Genomic DNA, 8,761 nt, shown 5'->3' with positions numbered 1-8,761 from the left:
TAGAGTACAAAAGGGAAAAGGCGGTGGAGAAAATGAATATGAGCCCAGATGACCCTGACTCCTTCTTTGCTAACCTTAGAAAAGAAAGCAGAAACATGTCATTAGGCCAAACCTAAAGACAGCAAAAACTTTAGGTCTTCCTAAGTACGAGAAATATCACAGACCAGGATGGGAAAAAAATAAAAGCTTATAAATTACTGGAAACTAGAATGAACAGGCCCTTAGGTTTCTATCCTAAATAGCTCTTTAAAAGTGTATTGAATTGTTTTTCCAACTATTTTTATAGAGTGAAATCTTCCATCTGGCTACACTGAGAAAGAATTTCAAAGTTGTGGAATAGTAGAATCAGAGCTGGAAGTAACCTGCATCTCTTTTCATCCAACCCCCTCATTTTTCTTTTAGCAATTGTGGAGTGTGATGTAAACAGAATCTATCGAGTCCACATGCTCCAGACTTGCTGATTAAAAACACAAAACAGCTTTTGCTGCTCTGTTTCCTTCCAGCTACTATTCTATCCCTTTGTCTTCCTAGCTCAGCCCCTTGCAACAGCAGTCTGCGTTTTGCTCTCTCTGCTTCCTCCCGTCCTTCAGCTTCCCAGGCGACAGAGCTGCCACTGCCTTGAACTTCCCCTTACTCAAGTTCTCTCACAAAGCACACTCTTCTGTCTGGGCTTCACAGCAGGATGGCTGGACTTGAATCTTGCTGTTGTCACTTACTTCCTGTGTAACCCTGGGCAAGTTCACCTCTCCTGGGCCTCATTTTCTCATCCATAAAGTGGAAATAATAATAATCCCTAGTTCACAAAGTTGTTGTGAGAATCGAATGCATTAGGCCCTGTAAACTGCTTAAACCCGTCTCTGGCATGTTATCATCCCTTAATAAAATAAATTTAAGTTCTTAGGTATCATTATCTTTGTTGATACCTTTGCAGTATTGTTAACGAATTCCCTCCTTCCAAGCTTCCTTCCATCCCTCCCTCTTTCCTTCTTTCCCTGCTTCCCTTGTTTACAAATATTTGAGTCTCTCTTCTCTGCGTCAGGACACTGGAGCAACAGTGGTGAGCAAGGCAGCAAATACTTGTTCTCACGGGGCTCATACTCCTAGTTTTCCTCTTATCGCTCTATTAGATGCTTCTGCCTTTTCTGTGGAGGCTCCTTTCCTCTCTCTGCCTCTTGACCTCTTACATTATCCTTAGATTTTGTGTTCTTATTCTAATATATTTTCCTGAAGATGAAGGCATCCATGCTATTCCAAACCTGTCTTTTGTCTTGACTTTACTCCTCGGTCTACACTTCCAAATGTGGTCTCTTTATTCCCTCTTTCCTAGTTCAGGTCTTCATTATTTTTCTCTTTATAGAGGACTAGTCTTCTAAACTCCACCAATCTATGCTCACACTTTTTCTAAAACACAAACCTCATCAGTAATTCAATCATGTATTCACTCACTCACTCACTCACTCACTCATTCACTCACTCGTTTGCTCACTCATTTATTTAATAACATTTAATGAAAACCCATTGTGTGCCAAGCACAGATCATTTTATTTCCCCTCTCAATTTCTTCAAAGGTGCCTTGACTCCATTTTATTCTTCTGTGCCTATGTACATTCTGTATCCCCTGCCCTCACCCCGACCCTTCACAAACTGCTGTATAACTCAGCTCAAATTTCTCTTCATTCATGCTCTGTCCAGCCCTGGGTATATAGCAATAAATACGACTGAGAAATACCTACTCTCCCACAATTTACATGAGGGAAACAGACAATAAACAACTGAACAAGAGGACTTCAGATTGTGATAGGTAAGGTAACAGAGGGAGGGAGGGAGGGAGAAAGAGAGGGAGGGAGAGAGAGAGAGAGAGAGAGAGAGAGAGAGAGAGAGAGAGAGAGAGACATTGTGTGTGTGTGTGTGTGTGTTGGGGGTACAATTCCAAACAGTGATTGGTCAGAGAAATCCTTCCTGAGGTAACATTTGAGCTGAGACCTGAATGAAGTGAGAGAGTGAGTCGTGTAGATATCCGGAAGAAGAGTACTCCAGAGTTCCAGAGCAAGGGAACAGCAAGGACGAAGGTGCTGTGGTGGAAGCCTGCCAGAGAGCTCCAGGGGCAGCAAGGAAGTTGGAAAGCAGTCAGTGAAAAGCAGTAGAGTGAACCTCCGCGATGCCAACCTGGTTCTGTACAGCAGAGTTGGGCATTCATTTCTCTGTGCTGAGGTTGTGCCTGGGATTACCTCGTGCTGTTACAACATGGCATGAGGTTGTCGCTATTTGTTTCTGTCTGTCTAATTAGTAATACTGAAAGTCCTTAAGGGTGGGGACCATTTTGTACTCATTTTTGTATCCCCAGGCCTATCCCTGTGCTTGGCAGGACCTTTGCTGAACGGATGAGTCAGAGGCCCTTAAGATGCTTTCTTATGCTTGAGTCAGCAGTTGGGTCTCTGGGCTCCCACTGCTCTCAATAATCTTTCTTATTATAATCAGAGCTTTCATCACCTCTCTCTTAGCTCCTGGTATCGATATTTTACCAGCTTTGGGTACTTCCCTCCTGGAATCTTGATTCATGAGCATTCCTGTACTGATTGCCAGCCAGGACCAGCCACTTCTCTAGGGTTCTTATGTGTTGCAGTGATAAGTGCAGCCTGTGTGAGCAATGCCACCAAAGGACTCTATATATTGGAGCTGTGGGAAGGCTCCCACCAGGCAGACGAATAAATGAAAATAAATGCACAGGGTAGGATCAGAATATGGGATGAGATGCAAGTTGAGCAGAGAAGAAAAATACTGACAACTGACTGTGATTATTTAGAAATGCCACCATGAGATTTTACTTTAAGGTTTTATAAATATTTTAATATTTTTTGTCACAACCTGTTTTTTTGTGTGTGTATGCAAGAGTAAACAAACTTTAGATTTTAGTCTATTTTCATATGACTGAAAGGTCATATATTAGAATACCATGATTTCACAAGATATAAGTTCCGGAAAGCAGGCAACAGCTATGAAATGAGATGCTATATTTGTTTTTGTTTTGTTTTGTTCCTTTTTAGTGCAAGAAGTTGGAGTTATTCTTTTAAAGATAGCAATCTCAAAAATTGTGAACGTAGGTGACAATCATTAGCAAACAAAAAAGCCTCTAAATTGTTGAAATAAGTGTTATCAAGAATGTGAGCAAAAAATTATATATCTTATAAAGTAACTTGTAGGTGCCTTATGCAAAACTACTTACTCTAATTTCATACATGATTATAATAATTTGGTTATCTATTATTTAAGCCACAGAGGATTAAAAGCAATAAATTGTCAGAGCAGGAAGGTAGTAGACAAAGTCACAGCAAAGAAAACGGATGGAAGGATGCCTGACTGCACAGAGGAGGCAGAAAGATTTAAAGAAGCAGACATTGAGTACTTAAAATGGTGGCTTTTAGGGCCTCCAAGTCCAAAGCAAACAATGCACTACCATACAGGTGCATAAGACTTTATCTACAAGTCAAATAAAAAAACTCTTAATTTTTTAAAAAAGTTGTTCATTGTTTTTCAAATTGCGTTTGGTGACAGACCTGACCTGACTTGCACTTGTTTTGCAGCAAATCTGATCTGAACTGATATGAAGCTACTTCCAATTTGTATAAATATGCTTTGCTGCAGAAGTAATGTGTTGATCACAGACCCTGCTGACGGTGTTATGAATATAAACATCACATTCCTTTACAAAACCCAAACTTCCGGTTGCATGGGTTTGGGATAAGGTGTTGTGCACCTGTGTGATACAGTCATGAACGCACATAATGATAACTATAGTTAATAAGAAATGCTATGCTTAAAGAAGATAAGAAAGTGTGGGAAATGCATTAAAAACCTTGCATTTTTAAAAAGTGTTCATTAAAGGAAAGGAAAATTGTAGTGTTATTTGGAAAGTAAACAAGCGTTTATAGTACACTTTAGAGATTGCGTGTGTGTGTGTGTGTGTGTGTGTGTGTGTGTGTGTGTTCTTTAAGATGAAATTAAACTTGGAATCTGGCGCACATATTTGCTCTTGCCTTGCTGTAACTTGGAATTATGCACTGTTATTAGGAAAATTATCTTTAAGGTTAATTTTAGTTTTTTTTGAGCACCAGGATATCTGAGTGAGAAAGTTATTCAGAGATGTAAATTTGCTTTTTTAAAGCCGTCCAAGTTTGTAATAGTTTTGTTTTGTTTTTTGTTCCCCCCCAGGATTCTGCTGTCAATGAAGACAAAAATTTGGGTGCCAATTTAAGGAACAGAGTCTGTGTTTGCAATGCCAATGAGCGTCCCCCAGGGGAATTGTTAAATAGCCTGAGTGTTATTCTAGCTCAGTAAACCTAAGGACACAAAAACACAACTTTAGACATTAGCAATGGACATTTAAAAAATCTATCTGAATTCTAGCAACAGTAAACAATTCAGAAACACACAATAGACAATAAAATATTACTGTTTAATTTTCTCTGCTCCAAAATAATACAGGTTTACAGTTAAAAATTCAAATATTATAGAAACGTATTAACTAAATAGTGAAAGTAACTCTTAGCTACATTGTCACCCTCCCCTCATAAAAATGTTGTTAAAATTTTGGCTTATATTTCTCTAGCTGTTAATCCTTTTTACATAAATTAATTTATGCTACATAGTGTTTTGCTACTCGCCTTTTCACCTTACTTGGCTATATGTTGAGGTCTATCCAAATTAGTGGTTAATATCACCACTTCATTCTTTTCAATTATAAGATAGAATTGTGTTTTATGGCTACTCTATAATTTAAAACTGGTGATTTTTTGAAGGTTTACTTTTTCCACGTTTATTTTATTTTTCTCCTTTGATTCTCATCTGCTTTCTTGTTTAGACACAAGTAGAACAATAAAAAGCCTAGATGTGATTCGAAAAATTTGCAAATAGTGACATAAGTGCTGTTTTCAAATGACAAATTTCAGTTCTATGGAATGAGCAATACAATTATCTCAAAAATACAAAACATACAATGTCTCTTTTGTATTGTCCCTGTCTGTGTCTTGTTTTCTTATTCTCTTCACATTGTCTTTCACAGAACAGAAGTTGTTAATTTTAATGAAGTCCAGGTTATCAATTCTTTCTTTCATGTATCACACCTTTGGTGCTATATCTAAAAAGTCCCAGACCCAAGGTCATCTGGGTTTTCTCAACTATGTTATCTTCTAGTTTTACAGTTTTGCATTTTACGTTTAAGTCTGTGATCTATTTTGAGTTAATTTTTATAAAGGTGTAAGGTCTGTGTCTAGATTCATTTTTTCACATTTGGATGTCCAGATGTTCCAGCACCATTTGTTAAAGAGACCTTTTTTGCTCCATTGTATTGCCTTTGCTCTTTAGTTCAAGATCAGTTGACTATATTTATGTGCATTTATTTCTGGGCTCTTTATTCTGTTCCACTCACCTATACCACTCACCAGTACCACACTGTCTTGATTACTGTAGCTTTATAGTAAGTCTTAAAGTTAGGAAGTAGCAGTCCTCCAACTTTGTTCTTCTCCTTCAATATTGCGATGGATATTTTTTGTCTTTTGCCTTAGCATACAAACTTTAGAATCAGTTTTTCAATATCCACAAAGTAACTTACTGGGATTTTGATTGGGATTGCATTGAATCTATGGATCAGGTTCGGAAGAACTGACATCTTGACAATATTGAAACTTCCTATCCACAAACATGGACTATCTGTACATATGTTTAATTCTTCTCTGATTTTGTGCATCAGTTTTGTAGTTTTCCTCATATAAATCTTGTTCGTATTTTGTTAGATTTATAATTGTTTCATTTATGGGGGTGCTAATATAAATGGTATTGTGTTTTTAATTTCAAATTCCACTTTTCATTGCTGGTATATAGGAAAGCAGTTGACTTTTGTATACCGTGTTTCTCCGAAAACAAGACCTAGCCAGACAATCAGCTCTAATGAGTCTTTTGAAGCAAAAATTAATATAAGACCTGATATTATTTTGCTATAATATATTACTGGATTAATATAATATAATATAATATAATATAATATAATATAATATAATATAATATAATATAATATAATATAATATAATAATGTAATAAATACCAGGTCTTATATTAATTTTTGCTACAAAAGATGCATTAGAGCTGATTGTCTGGCTTGGTCTTTTTTGGGGGGAAACACAGTATTAACCATGTATCCTGTAACCAAACTATTATTGTTTAGTAGTACCAAGAGGGGTTTTGGGCAATTATTTTGGGTCTAATACATAGATAATCATTTCACATGTAAACAAAGACATACGTCTTTTTTCCCAATCTGCATACATTTTATTTAATTTTTCTTGTCTTATTGCATTAGCTACATCTTCCAATATGATGTTGAAAAGGAGTAGTAAAGGGGGACATCCTTGCCTTGTACTTGATTTTAGTGGGAAAGCATTAAGGTTTTCACCATTAAGTATGATGTCAACTGTAGGTTTTTGGGTAGATATTTTTGATCAAATTGAGGAACTTCCCTTTTATTCCTAGTTTACTGAGAGTTTTTATGATGACTGGGTGTTGGGTTTTGTCAAATGCTTTTCATGCATCTATTGATATGATCATGCATTTTTCTTTTTTAGCCTGTTGATGTGATGGATTACATTAATTGATTTTTAAATGTTGAACCAGCCTTACATCCTGGGTTAAATCCCACCGGTCATGATGTATAATTCCTTTTATATATTGTTGGATTTTGTTTGCTAATATTTTGTTAAAGATTTTTTCACCTATGTTCCTGAGAGCTATTGGTCTGCAGTTTTCTTTCCGTAACAATATTTTTACAATTTTCTTTTCTTGTATAGTGTTGCTTGGTGTTGGTATTAGGGTAATGCTGGCCTCATAAAATGAGTTAGAAAGTATTGCCTCTGCTTCTGTCTTCTGAGATTAGGGAGAATTGTATAATTTCTTCCTTAAATGTTTAGTAGAATTCACCAGTGAACCCATTTTGGTCTTGTGCTTTCTATTTTGAAATGCTATTAATTATTGATTTAATTTCTTTGCCAGATAGACCTATTCAAATTGTCTATTTCTTCTTGTGTGAATTTTGGCAAATTTAATCTTTCACAGAATTGGTTCAAATTATTTCATCAAATTTGTGGACAGAGTTGTTTATAGTATTCCTTTATTATTAATTTAATGTCCATATGATCTGTAGTAATGTCCCCTCTTTCATTTCTGATATTAGTAATTGTTGTCCTCTTTTTTTTTCTTAACTCACTAGAGGTATTAATTTTATTGATTTTTCAAAGTACCACAGCTTTTGTCTTTGTTGATATTTTTTCTATTGTTTTCTTTTTTCAATTGCATTGATTTCTGCTTTCGTTCTTATTATTCCTTTTCTTCTGCTTGCTATGAATTTCATTTGCTCTTCTTTTCATAGTTTCCTAAGATGGAAACTTAAATTGCTGCTTTTATGTCTTCTTTTTTGGCATATACATTTAGTGCTATAAATTTCCCCCCACACACTGCTTTTGCTGCATTCCACATGCAGCAAAGCATTTTGATGTTCAAAATATTTTTAAATTTACCTTGAGATTTCTTCTTTGAGTCTGTGCTATTTTGAAGTGTGTTGTTTAATTTCTGTGTAATTTGGGATTTTCTGGGTATCTTTCTCTTATTGATTTCTAGTTTAATTCTATTGTGGTTTGAAAGCAGATATCATACGATTTCTATATCTTTAAATTACTTAAGGTGTGTTTTATGACCCAGAATGTGGTCTATCTTGGTGAATGTTCCATGTGAATTAGAGAAGAATATGTGTTCAGCTGTTGTGGATGAAGTAGTCTATAGATGTCAATTATATCCAGTTGATAGATGGTGTTGTTGAGTTCAACTATGGTCTTACTAATTTTCTACCTGCTGGATCTGTCCATTTCTGAGGGGTGTTGTCATTTACTTATTTTTGACTAAAAAAGCATCTTGCAGGTGAAGTAGAGGTTATACTTGGAAAATCTCTTCATTAATAATATTTCACTTCCCTTCATGCTTCAAAATTTTCACACATCTAGTTATATGGTATAGAATAAAATAAAGCTTTTTCACATTTGTGAATTTGTTACACTCAAATGAATGTAAAGAACGATAATAATAATAATACAATCAATCTACAACAAATAATAAATCAATATATACATCAGTTACAAAGAAAGAAGCAATCCCAAGCACCTCCTAAAATGAAAGAAAATATAATAATCCAAGCAATTTGGCTTTTTTCCCTCCAAAATGCCAAATAATAATGATGGCAGTAGCCAAGATGAAATTACTTGTCAATCAAAATATGCTTAGAGGATTTAGATTAGATCATAAAAATAATATTCTAAATTACAGTATAACTTTTTTAGATTTATACACTGATATGGTTTGCATTATTAGGCTTTAAGATTCTGAGTCTACAGAGCTAAGCACAGTAGTCCTTAAGTGATATTCATACATCAGACTTAGGTATTGGAGTTGGGAGGGGTATTTGAAGAATACGTTTGACTCCTGGGTATTTTAGATATAGCTCTAATTCTCCAGAAAACATACAGCCATTATAATTTCTTCACATTTTCTGTACTTAGCCTTTATACACAGCTGTAGACTCTATCTGTTCCTCAAGTTTTGCTGCTTCATTCCACATTTTGGATGCTCCATTCATTCCATGTATCTGCTTTCATTCTGTCCTGCATCATTTTCATGCCACATAGCAACATTAATAAATGAGATTTTCAAAAGTGAAAAACTTATG

The sequence above is a fragment of the Rhinolophus sinicus genome, chromosome 1, assembly GCF_057876585.1.
Source record: "Rhinolophus sinicus isolate RSI-liver-muscle chromosome 1, RSI-T2T, whole genome shotgun sequence".
In the NCBI taxonomy this organism is placed as follows: Eukaryota; Metazoa; Chordata; class Mammalia; order Chiroptera; family Rhinolophidae; genus Rhinolophus; species Rhinolophus sinicus.
The sequence above is the reverse complement of the archived record's forward strand: the minus strand, read 5'-3'. Positions refer to the sequence as shown.